This window comes from Ammospiza nelsoni, chromosome 32 (assembly GCF_027579445.1).
Source record: "Ammospiza nelsoni isolate bAmmNel1 chromosome 32, bAmmNel1.pri, whole genome shotgun sequence".
In the NCBI taxonomy this organism is placed as follows: domain Eukaryota; kingdom Metazoa; phylum Chordata; class Aves; order Passeriformes; family Passerellidae; genus Ammospiza; species Ammospiza nelsoni.
In genome coordinates this window covers 2,700,684-2,716,645 of record NC_080664.1, presented here as the reverse complement: position 1 = coordinate 2,716,645, position 15,962 = coordinate 2,700,684, and positions in this window count along the sequence as shown.

Sequence of the window (15,962 nt, the reverse complement as noted above, 5' to 3'; positions counted from 1 at the left end):
TAGGGTTAAAAGGTATTGGAAGGTAAAGGTAAATATCTTATATTTAGTTTTTAGTATAAAAATAGACGACCACCCAGTGGGAGGTCAATGTGCCTATGGCTGTCTTGCTGGTCAGACCTCTGTCAGGCTGGGAGACGACTTTGTAGATAACAAATAATAAGCAATATTGAAGACCAAAAAATCTGAAGAGTGCACTTGTCCTTTGGAGCGCGGGTTGTCTCAAGGCCATTCTACGCATAACCGGGCAGAGACAACAGGCTGAGAACGGAGAGCATTGCACATATGAGAAATGACTCACACTTTTAAAATTTTAAAGGTTTAGTAAACCTTAACAAAGGACTGAATAAAGAAAAATTACAGCATTTGGAGTCTCTGTGAAAAGCAGCCATGTGCTCATCTACAAAAACAATGCTCTGCCTTTTATACCCTTAGCCCCTCCAAAAGTTTTGTCAGTCAACTCTTTCTCTGCTGTCCATTGGTGGAGATTACTTTCTTGCATCCTGTTGCCTTCTGATATAAAGCAAGGCGACCTGGTTTCGAGGAGTAGCACAGCGACCCAAACTCACCAGGGTCACTCAGGCCAAAGAGCACACAGACACCAATGTGGTAGACGGTCAAAGGCCTTTATTATCTCATCTCGTGGGGTTTTATAGTCTAAGGGGTTTCTCTACGTAAGAGGGGGGTCTGCAGTACCATCTATGGTTAGTAAGGAGTGGAAAGTTACCAGCATTACTATCATTAGGGGGGCTACATTTCTAGTTACATTCCTAGGGTGCTCTCTTATCTTAGGGGATTAGGGGAAAAGGAATCCTGCCGCTTTCCGTCACATCGCATGATCTTCTGATCCCCAGTCCCTGTCCTACTACAGCATCCTGACTGGAGGTCAGGTGTTGTTACACCCTGCCTGCTGGTCACAAGCCAGCCCTCCCCAAATGCCCTGACTCCCGAGGCTATTACAAGGGGGACGGGAAAGAGGACTATGGGAGGATATATTACAGTACCATCACTACACATTTGAACATCCACATAACATCTATTTCTTAATTGTCTGAGCCAACCATTGCATTACTCGTCCAGAACACACAGAACCAGGAGAGAGGCCACTGTTGGCATCACAGCTGAAATGCTTCCTAACAAATCTCCCCACATATTTGCACCTTTATTGGACATGCCCAGGGCTCCGGTGCATGTACATCTCTGCCTTTCTTCCCCTTTGGCAGCAGTCCAACTGGCAGCATCTGCCCACCAGCAGAGCTTCTCTAAGCTGGGAACGCCACTGGCGGTGCTGATTTCCAGAGTCTTCTGTGTGCCAGGGGAAGCCAAGGGAAGAGCGGGTTGAATGGTGCTGGTGCTGCTGCTGCTCTGTGCCAGAGAGCCCTGGCTGGGCACGGCATGGTGCCCACTGCGCTTTGGGCTCCTTTTCCTGCCAGAGCTGGGCACACCTGGGAACAAGGCATGACAACTTGTGGGCAAACCAAGGGGTTTATGGGGCTGCACTGCTCTGCACACACCCAGGACACTTGCAGCACAGAATTTTAACCCTCAAACTGGTAAACCAAAGGGAAACAGCTGGAAAAGATTTCATTTCAACCCTTCTTTATGCTTTAATAGAAATGACCAATATGAAAGTTACCGAGCAAGGCCCGATTCACACTGCCAGCTCAGTGTGAGAGAAGAGGCATTACTTTATTTCAGTACTGGATGTGTGAGGAATCACTTCCCTGAAACATGCATACCCACGTGTTAGTATCCATGGAACTAAGACATTACTTTCATTACTTTTATTTGTTACTTTGCTCAAACTCACAGGCTAAACATTCTCACCAAGTATTTGACATGTTTAAATCACTTCCCCAAAATTACTGACATTTAGAGTAGGGGTCTCTTAAGGGTCTCTGGTGGTCATGTGGTGAACATCCCATTCCACAAATTCTCCCTCCATGGTTAAGAGCCTTCTTCTCCTTGAATGCATTGCAGCTACCTCCTCAGTAGGCCCACCGTCTTTATTCTCAAGGCTAAGACATCCACTTGCACACATTAACCACTGCTGTGAGGGAAGGTATGACTAAGCACTGCCTCTTAAAGCTTAACAAATTCACAATTTGTTGCACGTCAACATTTCCCCAACATCTCTTGTTCCTTCTCTGGGAATCAAACACAAGCATTTTGTGATCACTGAGCCCAAGGCTGCCTCCAACCCTCCTGTCACCCAGCAGCCCTTCTCTCCTCACAAACAGCAGGTCCAGCAGTGCCTTCCCTCACTGGCTCAGTCACCAGCTGTGTCAGGAGTTCTCTGTCACACACTCCAGGACCATCCTGGACTGTTTGCTCTCCACTGCACTCTGTTGCCAGCAGACATCCCCACCCTGTTCCACGCCCCTTGCAGAACCCTGCACCTGCTATCCATGGGCACCTGGCAAGGGGAGGCACTCACGACAGAGATGCACCAGCTGCACTGGGCAGGAACCAAAACCCTCTGGTGGCACAGCTGCTGGCCTGTGTCTGGCACAGCTCTGCACGCCCCACTCCTCACGGGCTCTGGGCTGGAAATGCAATTGCACTTTCTGCCTCATGTAGAAATACCAGAGCTGCACAAACAACAGCCAGCAGGCCACATCCCAAAGGCCCTGCAGCATGGAGTTGAGAAGGAAGAAGACCCTTCCCCAATTCCTAACCGTACCAAAACCACCATAATTGGGACTTTTAATCCTCTAAATGTAGAGTTGATTCTTAGGGTGACACGGGAAACTTCCAATGGAGTTGAAGTTTGGTAGAGTTTTTTTTCTGAGTCCTACTCAGACTGTTGATTTGAAAATTTATTTAAAAATATTTTTTAAAAGGCTGTGCAGTCATATGGTTTTGTTCTAATACCAAAATGACTAGATGAAATGTACTGGCGTTTTAATTACATCCAAACTGATTAGTCTGTAAAAGCTTTCCTGCAGAACAGCCACTAAACAAGAAATGAAAATCTGTGGGCTGTTGACTTTGCAAATTTTTACTAAACTTATCAGACAATGAGGCATTTTTAGTTAGATCATAGAGCAAATTAATTCCTATGGATAACTTGATTTGGATAAACCTGTTGATTTCCAATTAAAACTGCCAGCACGTACTAAGTGGAAATCTGAATACTCACTTCTATGAGCTCTGAATTATTAGATAGTCATTATTCGCCATATTAACAAAAATTAACATTCTGGCTATTTTTTTTTAACTTACAGTCAGCTCTTCAACACTCTTTGTAAAACCAGAAAGAGAGTTTGTAGCAATGTGAACCATGGGTTGGTGGAGCATTGCAGAAGGCTCCTATGCCAGCACTAAATGTTCACATTTACCATGGCATCACTTCTTGCCTTTAATTCCAAGCTACAGCTGAGTTCTTGCTGTATAGATTCACACTTGTAGTCTGTATTTGCAGCTGGTTCTTACTTCCCTGTCCAGAATAAAATCATGCCTGGATCTCAAATCAAAATAAAACAAGGAGAGAGTCAGATTCTGGATAGGTATAAGAACTAAGAGATGTTTTTGCAAATATGTTGAAAAGTTCTTTGTAGATACTGCAAAAACGGCAGATTAAAGACTTGCACTCTAACTTGCAAGCTGAGGTTTGCCTGTTCTTTCTGGACTGATTTCTTGAGGCCAGACTGTTGCCTTCTATATCAAGGCAGGCGACCTGGTTCTGAGGTACAGCTCGACAGCCCTCTCTCCAGGGCCATTCGGGCCAATGACACACGCAGACACCAATGTGGTGGACGGTCAAATGGCGTTTATTACTTCTTCTTCTGGGGTCTTATAGTCTTGGGGGTCTCTACGTCAAAAAGGGGTTTGTCCTTCTTACCTATGGTTAGTAGGGAATGGAAAAGTACTGGGTAAGGAGTGGAAAGTTACTGGCTTCAGTGGGGCAACATTCCTATTGTTAGTGGGGCCACATTCCTATGTTAATTTCTTATCTATGAGTAACTGAGGGTCTTATCTATGGGGAACAGAGGGTCCTGGCTTTCCGTGACATCGCGGCAATCTTCCGCAGCGCCTCTTCCCTAGCTACCACATCTCCCCCCCCCTTTTCACAAATGAATGAGGTAGTCATGTACATAGGTACTAAAATGAGGTATAAGGTTGTAGCTTGACAAGGGAAAGGGGTTTTGGGAAACCTGAGTAAGCTTTTGCCAGACAAGTTTAGAAAATCTCGTGACTGGCAGTGTTCTTTGGTTGAATTCCCTGGTTGAATTCACAGCAATTGTCGTCGCCCTATGAACAGGATGTTGGCCCGTTCCAGGCGGCTCTGAACGAATGAGACCAACTTGTTCAGCAGGCATGGTCCGAAGGTGACTGTTAGAAACAGCATCGCCAATGGACCTATCAGGGCAGAAATCAGAGTGGTTAGCCATGGTGATTGATTGAACCAGGACTCGTACCAGCTCTGTTGGGCCTCCCTGTCTTTCTGCCTCTGAGCCAGTCTGTTTCGGAGTTCCGCCATGGAGTCTCTCACGACTCCCGTGTGGTCTGCATAGAAACAACACTCCTCTTTCAAGGCAGCACACAGGCCCCCTTGCTGCATGAACAGGAGGTCCAGGCCTCGCCTGTTCTGCAAGACCACTTCTGAGAGTGAGGAGACCGACTTCTCTAGATAAGAGATGGATTTCTCGATCCTCTGCAGGTCCTCGTCAATCGTTGCCTGCAGTTGGGACAGTCCTTGGTGCTGGGTCGCTAGGGCTGAGACACCCGTGGCCGTTCCTGCTGCTCCCAAGCCTAGCAGCATTGCGATAGTTATACCTGTTATTATTTCTCTTTTGTGGATCCGGCTGGGTCCCTCAAGAAGATGGTACATCTCTTCGTCTGAGTGGTACAAGACCCTAGGAACAATCAGAACTTGGACACAGAAGTCGTTAGAGTCATTGAATTTGGGAAGGAACACACAGGGACTCACTCCGGATCGCTGGCAAACCCACATCCCCGATGTGGATGGTACTGCCCACTTACTGTTTTTCCTGTTAGGCTTGACAATTTTGGTGCAGACGTTGCCTTTCTGCTTAGCTAGGGTTGCATTGCCAAAGCATCTGCCTCGGCCTGTGACTTGACTCAGGGTGATTCCTTTGCGAGGGGTATCCCATCTGCACTGGTGAGGGGCGTCAGCTGAGGAATAACTGAAGGGAGTGTTTAGAGCGACTCCTTCGTAAAAGGGGGATTTGACATCGTAACAAAGCCAGCAGGATTCGGTTAGGTTAGGGTTGGATTCGTTCAGGGATACAAAGGTAGTTTCTAACATACGAAGGATTGGGTCTGCGTCTGACCCGGTTAAGCGACTCATCTGAAAGGTTTCCGCTTGACCGGTCGGGACATTGCTGACCCCTGTGGGTAAGGTTTTGGGGTAGGTTACATTTCTCCCTTTCGGCACGCTTTTAATCACTTTGTTGGGTCCGACTGCTCGGGGTGCTGACGGCTGGAGCCTGATAATTTGCACATTCACCCTCTCTTTTGACCCTTGAAGGACCACTGTTCACGTTCTGCCGGTGGCCCAGCTAGGGTGATCTGGCTGCAAGACCGTCATGTTGTAATCAGTGCATGCCCGAAAGTTAGGGATTTTAAGTTGGTTTCGATGGGGGTTTTCGCGAAAGAAGAAGGGTATTTTGCAGCCGATGGGTGCCCAGGTGAACTGTAAGAATTTGTCTGGGTCTTGTGGGTCCCACCCAGGCCCCGATGGTCTGGCATCTGTAACTATGGTTTCGCAGCCCCAGTGCCCACAATATCCCCACCCTGGGTGATTGCAGTAGCTTTTCCCAGGGTTTGAAGCTGGGCACCAGTAGGATAGGTACGAGTGTGTGACGTGTAGGGAATAGGGGTTTGCCCTTGGCTGTCCTGGAAACAGGTCAGTGATGCGGAGCACGAAGGATGGAGTGTTCGGTGTGGTGATTTCTCTGAGTGCTTTGCCACTACTAAGGTGTCGCATGACCCACCTGAAGGGCTGATTGGGGTAGTGATCTGGGCTGGCTTGCCCTCTGGTGACAAGCCCCAACAGCAAAATCACACAGAAACACCCTTGGTGCTTGGGTCTTACCCGTGCGGGTCTCTCGGGTGCTGCCTGACGGCTTGGTGGTCTGTCACTTTCGTCTGGAACCGGAATGTACGCGTCACGAGGACGTCCCACGAGCAGGTCCTGTAAACAAAGACTCGCAATTCTCGTCAGTCTCATTCTGCTCGCTATGAAGGTCCGGTTTAATCGACTTAAGTGGACACCACCTGATTTTGCCGTCCTTTTTGACAGCCGCGTACCCTCTCCCCGTGAGCATCAGCCTCCAGCCCCGTTCCCACTCGCCTAACTCGTTTCTGATTACCACCTGTGGGCCCTCTTCTAGCGTTCGAGTGGCCCAGTGTTTTTGGATGGGACTGTTTGTTTCGTCTCCCCTAGGGAATTGATTCAGTGCCAGCAAAGCGGTTGCCAGCATACGTGCCTAATCTCCTGGGGGAATGGCATTGGCAAAACCCTCTGCTTTTGCCAACACTTCTATCTTGGTTTTCAGGGTTTGGTTTGCTCTCTCAACTATGGCCTGCCCAGTACTGTTATATGGGATGCCTTGCACTAACGTGATGCCCCATTTCGCAGCGAATTCCTGTACTTGTTTGGAGGTGAAATTGGAGCCGTTGTCCGTTTTGATCTGCTTGGGGATACCAAGCCAAGCCATGGCTGTCAGCCAGTGCTGAATTGTGTTTTTGGAGTTAGTTTTGGGGTGCTGTGTGGCTATGATTGTCACGCTATAAGTGTCCACTGTCACTGCAAGCCATGCTCGGGGCTTCATCAGTTCGCACCAGGTGAAGTCCGACTGCCAGATTTCTGAGGGCTTGAGACCTCTCGGGTTGACTCCGTAGGTCCAAAGGGGTGACTTCTGGCAGTCAGGGCAGGTGGCTACCACGTGTTTCGCGTCCGCCGTCGGGATTCCGCATCTCTTCGCCAGTGCTTTGACTCCGATGTGGAGCGACTCGTGCAGTTGACGAGCTCTTTGCAAGGTCCAAACGCCTTTCGCTGTGGCGTCAGCTTTGTCGTTGCCGGTCTGGAAGTAACCTTTGACTGGGTCATGGCTGTTGATGTGGATGACTGACACGGTGCCCTGTCGCGAGGAAAGCGCTTCTTCCAACATTAGGGCTGCTGCTGATGTCGACACACCTGGTCCTGCCATGGCTAGGTAGAGCCTTGCCACGAATATAGAGTCTGTTACGATGTTGAGGTGTTCGTCTTGGAAGAGTCCGCACGCCAAAACCACTGCTGCTGCCTCCAGTTGTTGCATTGACAGTGTGGGGTCACACGCTTTGATGCAGTGCCATTGCTCTCCTGCCTGCCACAGTGCTGCTGCGGTTGAAGTCGTGGAGGAAGCGTCTGTGAAGACCGTTGGTCCTGGCTGCGGTCGGTCCTTGACCTTCGGTGGCATGTCCATGTCGACTACGGTCAGCAGCTTCGTCCAGGGTGGCTTGGAAGAGTAGGAGACTTCTCCTCCGAAGCCGGAGAGAGCAAGGGCCAGGTACTCTGATATTGTGGCTGAGTCCGAGGTCGGCTGCTTGCGAAACGGAAGGTGGATGCTCGTTGGCTCTGTCCCTAGGTGTTTCAAGGCGAGTCTCCTGCCTTTCATGATGAGGCTGGCGATGCATTCGATTCCCGGGGAAAATGCACGAGCGGGTCTTCCGAGGACCACCCATTGGATCGGTTGGGCCTTTTCAGAAGGTCCTTGGGCCAGTGCTCCCACTCCCCCCTTCGGTGTAAAGTGGACGTACAAGTCCAGTGGCATGGCTGGGTTCCACCTGGCAAGGGTGCCAGTGGACATCTGGTTTTCAATGAAGTCGAGGGAGCTCGTTGCTTGCGGTGTCAGCTCCTTGGGATCCCAGGGGTTCTTCCCTTTCAGGAGGTCGTATAGAGGGTCCATGACCTCGGGGGGAATCAGAACAACGTTGCGAAGCCACTGCAGCGATCCCACCAGGCGTTGCACGTCGTGGAGCATCTCGACTTCTCGGTTGATCTTCATCTTGGGGGGTGTCACGTAGGAGCTTGTGATTCCTACTCCCAGGAAGGTCACGCAGGGTCCTCTCTTGATCTTTGCACTCGCGATCTCGAAGCCATTGGCCTGAAGGGTTTCCGTGATTGTGGTCACCAGGTGATCTACTTGGCTTGCCAATGGTGCTGCAACCAGGATGTCGTCCATGTACTGGATGATGGTTGCGGTGGGATTGGAGTGTCAGACTGGCGTCAGTGCTTTGTCCACGGTGATCTGGCATATGGTCGGGCTGTCGACCAGGCCTTGTGGAAGCACTCTCCATTGGAAGCGAAGGTTGGGCCGCTCGCCGTTCCGAAACGCCACGGAAAAGGCGAATCGTTCTCTGTCCTCAGGGTGCAGGGGTATTGAAAAGAAGCAGTCCTTGATGTCCAGTACTGCGCACGGCTGCCCTGTGGGGATGGCTGAGTTCGCGGGTAGCAGTGTCTGGACTGGACCCAGGGGTCGGATCGTCTTGTTCACCTCTCTCAGGTTGTAGACGAGACGATAGCCTTGTCCGGACCTCTTGGGGATCACGAATACAGGGGTGTTCCATGGGCTGGTGGAGGGTTCTATGTGACCCTTTTGCAGTTCGCGGTCGACCAGTTCTAGCAAGGCTGCCACTCGAGGCTCTGTCAGGGGCCACTGCTCAACCCATACAGGGTCTGATGATTTCCAAGTCAGTTTGATTGGCAGCGGGGGGTGCACGGCAGTGGCCCTCAGGATAAATTTGTAATCCGAAATCCTAGCATGGAAAGGACGTCCCTTCCTAACAGGGGTGGAGAATTTTGCAAAATGTAGGGGTAGATTGCTACTGTCTGTTCTGGTCCCTTTTTCGTGTGAAGTGTTATAGCCACCAGCTGGGTGCTTTTCCATGCCCGGGACTGCCCCCCCACTCCATTCACTGGAGGGACTTCTTTGAATTGCCAATGTCCGGGCCAATGTGCTTGGGGAAAAATCATGCAGTCAGATCCCGTGTCCGCCCAGAACTGAAACCCTATGACATGGGGATCCTGGCTGCCGTGAAGGCGGCATGTCCCCCACACCTTCAGGGGTTCCTTCCCTATTTTCATGACCAAGGCCACCCAGGGATCCCGCTCTGGGGCGTCCCCTACTGTTCCTGTGACTCCGGCGCAGCTTGTGGCGGTGGGGGGTGCGAAGGTATTGAGGGTGCTGCATAACTCTGCCATTGTATTGCTGGGGGAGATGCAAAGGTGACTGCTCTCTGTGGGGGCATAGGGTATGAGGGTCCCCTGCCCCACTGGGGGTTGCTGTAGCTGGGCCGCTGCATATTCCAGGTGGGAGGGGACTGGATATGGCCCGGCTGCCCCCTCCCTCTCCCGTTTCCCTGAAACCTGGATCTGCATTCCTTAGCTAAATGCCCCTTCCTTCCACACACCCAGCAGGGTCCTCTACCTCCCCCTTGGTGTGGTGGAGCATCTGCTGATGGGCGCCTTGGCTGGGGGCAGTTCACTGCCAAGTGGCCTGCCTGGCCACACTTAAGGCATGCCATCACACTGGTTATTGCGGTGTGAACTGCTGCTTGAATGGGAACTAGATGTTCCTCCTTTGCAACGTGTCTGATCATGGCAGCTATATTGGACCCCTGCGGCAGTGACCTTAAAATGTCTTTGGTGGCTGAGTTACATTGCTGGCGTAAGCACTCTGCCAGCACGGGACCCTTCGCCTCTGAGGGTAACGCAGAGGAATCTAATGCGGCCTGAAGTTTGTCCACAAACTGAGTGAAGCTCTCACTCTCACCCTGTTTTATGAGAGACCACAGGGATGGTTTAGCTACCACTTTAGAAGCGTCACGGATGGCTTCTCGGGCAGCACGGGTTGTTGTCATGACCTCATGGGCCCGCAAGCCCTCAGCCTGTTGCTGGGGGGTGATCATAGTGGGGTCTGTGCCCATTAGCCTCTGTATGCTGGAGCCGTGCAGTGGGTGGTCTGCCCCTGTTACCAAGGCTAGCTGTTTAATGCAGTTGTCCTCCCATTCTTGTTTAAAAACGATCATTCCCGCACCATCAAATATCATTCTACATGTCTGCTTAATATCAAAGGGAAGCATATCGTCCCCACCAAAAAGGCCGTCAATGAGTGTGCAAACCATGGCAGAATTAATTCCCTTATCCGCAATCGCTTTAACAATTGCCTGCACATCTTTCGGATTGACCGGTGAATAAATCCTTTGGTTTCCGCCTGCCCCCCCCACACGAACCGGGAACACCAGAGTGGCAGACGGAGCCCATTCCGCGCAAGCTATTTTTATTTTCCGCCAGTTTGTAAGCGGGGTTCGGTTTTTCTCTGGTAACCCCTTCACCCATGCAGAAGCGCTGTGGCTAATGACCTTACATGCCGCTGGTCTCTCTCTGTTAAAGCTAAAATCTGAGCCGGAATCCTCCGACCCTGTCTCGGGCTCCGAGCTCGAATCCGAGTCCGAGCCGGAAGTCGAGTAACTAGACGCTTCCGGGCTGCTCTGCCTTTTGCTCGGGCTCTGATCCCGCCCCTTCTTGCGGGGGTCGGGCCGTTCGCTCCCCCTGGGGTCCCCCCGCCTCCTGCTGGGGGAGGTCCTTGCCCTACAAGGACTTAATTTGAATAAAGCGCTCTGATTGGTCTTACGCGCCTCCGCGGGGGCCGCCCCGTCTCCCCGCTCACCCGCGCATGCGTTGTTCAGCGGGCTGACTGCGTTTCCGCCCCCCTCCTCCTCCTTTCCGCCCCAACCACGCGGTCTGGCGCCATTTTCAAACGCATATGGTGGGGGGGCGTTTCTATCGATCCCTATGGGGTCCGACATTCTGGCAGCGTTCCGCGCCTCCTCCGCAAGCCCCTGCCAGAACGCCCGCGTGTGCTCCCCCCCCCTCCGATGGTGAGTCTGCTCTCTGAGGGGGATCCGGCATTCGCGCCTCCGCATGCCCGCCCGGGTCAGGCACCTCCGCGGTTTGTGTCACTGTGCCCACCCCCAACTGCGGCACGGCTAATAAACAAGTTCGAGCGGCTTTCCAGGCTTCTTGCTCTTGTCGAGCTTTTTGCAGAGCCTGGACAACTCTGCCCCACGATTTTAGGGCTTTCCCTGAGCCCAAGGACATAGTGTCCTCCGCCAGGGCTTTTGTACAATTATCCCACACGTCCGAATGTAGGACGTCCACGGGGCTTTCAATAGCCCCAAGATTAATCAATCTCGTCAATGCGAGAGTTAAGTCCTTAAGTTTACATTCTATACCCCATTGCGCATACATCTCTGTTACGACCTTCGCTATGGCTTCCATCATCCAAGCGGGTCCGGGAGCGTCCTCCCCGCTGCGATCAGTCCTGCTGTCGCAGCCGCCGTCCTCTTTCCAGTAGTGTCCCCGTTCGCCGGGCACAAGCCGCTGTCCCGGGTTCCGGCACCAGAATGTTGCCTTCTATTCCAAGGCAGGCGACCTGGTTCTGAGGTACAGCTCGACAGCCCTCTCTCCAGGGCCATTCGGGCCAATGACACACGCAGACACCAATGTGGTGGACGGTCAAATGGCGTTTATTACTTCTTCTTCTGGGGTCTTATAGTCTTGGGGGTCTCTACGTCAAAAAGGGGTTTGTCCTTCTTACCTATGGTTAGTAGGGAATGGAAAAGTACTGGGTAAGGAGTGGAAAGTTACTAGCTTCAGTGGGGCAACATTCCTATTGTTAGTGGGGCCACATTCCTATGTTAATTTCTTATCTATGAGTAACTGAGGGTCTTATCTATGGGGAACAGAGGGTCCTGGCTTTCCGTGACATCGCGGCAATCTTCCGCAGCACCTCTTCCCTAGCTACCACACCAGACACTGAACCTAATCAGTAAGAAAATCAAAACCAGAGGAGTAGTTTGGAGAATATTGTAAATTATTCTGTCGTGATGCTTTTTGCCTAAAAGTTCTGGCCATCATCCGACTGGAGTAATTAGAGGAGATCAAAGCCACCATACTGTGCCTGTGCACACAATTCCTTCCCAGGAGTAATCCATAAAGCAACGCTGACAAATCTACACCAGCAGCTGTTGCCACACAGTCATGAAGCAGAGAATATGTATTTCTGCTACACTTGGACAGCTGAAGATGCCTCTGCTGAGCTAATTTTTGTGACTGCTCACCACAGATGAGACCTTGTGGTCATTCTCCAAAAGTCAGGGCAGTTAATATTCTGCCTAAACGAAGTAAGTCTAGCAATACATAGACCATGGAGCCTGAGGAAAGCCAGCAGCTGTGGGAGATTTGTTTCTGTATCTTTCTTTTTACTAATTTATTGCAGTCTATTATTTAAAGCATGGAAACTTTTGGCATACCATTGGCTGGAAAGTTGGTCGGTCTTCCATTCATGACTCCTCTGAAAGCATCACCCAGTGTTTTTAGCAGTAACTCTTCCATCATCATGGCTCACACAGCATTTCCTGCAGCTCTTGCTGGAGTCAGGGAAAGGCAGCAGGAGAAGGGGGAGAAAGCTGTGTGCAGAGACTGTGTCAGCTAAGAGACATTTGTTTCCTCTGATTTGGCTGAATGGCTGCAGGAACCTTGCTAGCACTGCTGGTGGGGTGGCCTTTTGCAGGGCTGGGCAGAGTTTGGGGCCCAGGATCCCTCCTCTTGGTGGGACACCAGGGTGAGCAGCTCCTGTCCCAGGCAGGAGCAGAGGTTCTGTGGCTCTGCCCGGGGCACAGGGACCTGCCACTGCCATGAGCCCCTGCCGCGGCTCCTCTGGGGCAGCTCCTGCTCTGCAGTGATGATGGGCACAGCTGGGGGTGGCTGCAATGGAAGGTGGCTTCCAGTGGGCTCTGTTGGTCTTCCACACTGGAGCCAGCAGAGCTTCTGGAAGGAGTCTCCTCTTGTGAGCTGCTGGAGCTGGCACTGGCCACAGAGCCGCTGTTTTCATCCCTGACAGGACCAGAGCACAGCAGCCTCTGGGCCTCCTTGCTGCACGATGGCAGTGAGGTGGCCATGGACCAGAGGTTCCGTATGTATGACTCAGTTTCCTAATAAACTGTGCTGAGAAAACCCTGCATCCCTCCTGCCAGATCTAAGACACTCCAAGAAATCTGTTGGCACATTGGGAACTCAGAATTGTTTGCATTTTGAACAATTGTCTTAGGAGTGTTTTGATTGTTTTTGTCATTTTGTGTTGATTCAGTTGATCCTTCAGAGAAGCTTTCCTAATAATATAAAACACGGGGAATTGTGGAGACCCTGGGGGGGCATTCCCTGGTCTAGGGAGACACAAGAAGCTTCCCTCAAAAAGCTGTTAGACCCCATTGGCTCCTTCCCCTGTTCCTACGTCTGTTCCTGTGCTCCCAGCCACACCTTCCCTATTCCCTGATTGGCCCCCTTATCTTTGTACTGCCCCAAGATCAGGGTCAGCTCCCAGGCCCCTGTGGAGACAAAGTGAGACCCTCTGTGTGTGGTGCTGGGACCTGAACATCTCCCTGCACAGCTGAATAAAACATCTGTGGAGATTATGCAAAGGTCCTTTTTGCTTCTTTACCCTGGACTATGCTAGCAGCAATTCAGATTGCTACAGAGGAGAAGCTGCAGTACTGGCACCAAGATTTTGGCAACTTGACCATAGGCACAGAGGGCGTGCAGGATGCTGCTCTATGAATTCCTTTACCAGCCATCTCTGGTGCTGGCATATTCCCTCCAGCTTCTGGTGCAGCCAGGGCTGCCTTTGGTCCAGTAGATGACATTGTTATTTGAAAAATTTGGCCCACTAATTGGGCAGGAGGCCACCCACAGGCTCTGGTCCTGCAGCCCCCTGCTCAGCTGGGGACAGTGCTCCCTGTGGGGAAGATGGAGCAGCCATCACAGGGTCTGGGGGGCTGTTTTCAGCAAGGTGGCCAGGCTGTCTCCCTGCTGGACTCTAGCAATTGTTTGGGGGAGCTGATGGCAAATTGTATGTAGTCCTGTTCATCCTACTCAGAAAACCTGACAGCTTCTATCATTCTTCTGCAGAGTGGGCACGCTGGATTTCTCTTTGCCCACTGCAGGATGCAGCCCAGGCAGAACTGGTGGTGACAGGGCAGAGAAAAATTCACATCCTTCTTAGTGACCTGGCAGACGGGGCAGTTCCATTCTGTCCCCATGGCCATGTCTGTCTGTCCCAGCAGGAGGGAAGAGCTGAGGACCATGAGCTGCTCTCATCAGCAATCTTGCTTGGCCAGAGCCCAAGCTCCAACCAGAGTGGTCCGGGCTCTGTCAGTGCCCAAATAGAAGCAGACAGGGATGTGTATCACAATCCATTCCTTGGTGAAGGAGGTCCATAGCGGCCTCAAGAGGCACCTCAGACACTCACCAGTCAAGGCAGTAACATATGGACAGGACACAGATGGCAGTTCATGGCTGGGAGAGCATTTGTAGACAGATCCAAGGACAAATTTCCCAGGAACTCTCCACAGCTCTGGGATCTGCCCATCAGCTCTGTCAGAAGCTTCAGCAGAACAACCAAAGTCCTAAAAAGCAGCTTCCAGACACTTTTCCTACCATCCTGCCTAAGTAGCCGGGTTGCTTGCTGCAAAAAACTCTTTTTCTCCTCTTCCCCAATGCCCTGTGGACACTTGCAGCCAAAATAAAAAGCTCCTGGCCCTCTGTGTGATGTGATAATACAGTTTTTATATTTCCATGCTTGGATGAAAGAAAGCTGTGCTGTGGGTCAGGAGAGGCCAGGACCCACTTGGCCTTCCTGCAGGCTGAGGGGGTCCCAGCAGACATCCTGCTGCTTTTTTGGGGAATGTGTGAGGGGGAGTGGAGGGGGTGACAGAGAGGCCGAGATCATAGAGTGGAAACTCAGCTCCAGAGAGCCAGTGCAGACTCTCCCTGCTGAATGCCTGCTGGGGCTGACAAAGAAGGAAAATGCCCCAATAACAGGCCGGTGGCACTGTGTCTCAGGGACAGGTACAGGGAGGTGACAACAACCAGCAGCATGGCCCGGTCTCACAGCTTCTTGGAAGCAGTGACAGAGGGGCCTCATGTGCCAGAGATTTCAGAAAGGCTGTTCTCTTAAATGGCCAATCTGAAACCCCTCTCTTTGCCTCTTGGGTTTGTGTATGCCTTTCACAGCCACAACATCCTGGGGCAATGCATTCCCCGATTTCATTAAGCACTCCTTGAAAAGCACCTCCCATTGTTCAACTGAGCTGCCAGCCTGGTCATTTCAGAGGGTGCTGCCTTGGTGGAGAGAAAAATCAATCTTCTGCCTTTCAGGGAGCTGAAGGAGAAGGGGCTCTTCACTATCCAACACCTGGCTGGGTCCCATTCAGAGGTCCTGCTTTGTCGACTTCGTGAGGTTTGCTTGGCAGTTACCAGCGAGGCGAGAACATTGTTCTGAATTGCCCCCATACTTCATACATGGTGTGTAGAGTAGGTATGTGCTTGTTCATCTCCATGTGTGCTCATGGTCTGCCTTCATTTCTGGTTTTAGACCTGATATTTCTAATGCCTGTCAGCTATCTGTAGGATCTGTGCATACATGCAGCTGTATTTACTGGCAGGTCGGGTATCTGACACTCATCTTTGAGTGTGGTGTCTTTATAATGCAATGTGCAAATGCAGAAACTGAAACACTAATGATGTTATTTGCCAGAGTCCCAGTCTCTGCCCAAGCTGTAATTCAACACTGCAAATTATTCTGTAGACCTGAGCCTGTGTTTTCTCTTTCCTGCTGAGTGCTTCAACTGCTGGTGTTGTTTTTTGAACAGGAACACCTGACTCTTTTATCTTTATGACTTTTGCCTTTATGATTTGAAAGCAGCTCTTAATTTAATTTTCTAGTAAAAGGGCCTAAAATCAAAGCTCTGGACATTTTAGAAGTGTTAAGTAGAACACTTAATGAAATTCTTATTTTAGGCCTGCAGTAAGCAGATCTGAGGCCAGAAAGTGCCTTTCTGTGCTTGTGCTCTCCTGCTCTTCTTGTTCTTGTATGTTTCTCTGGACACAGTGGGAT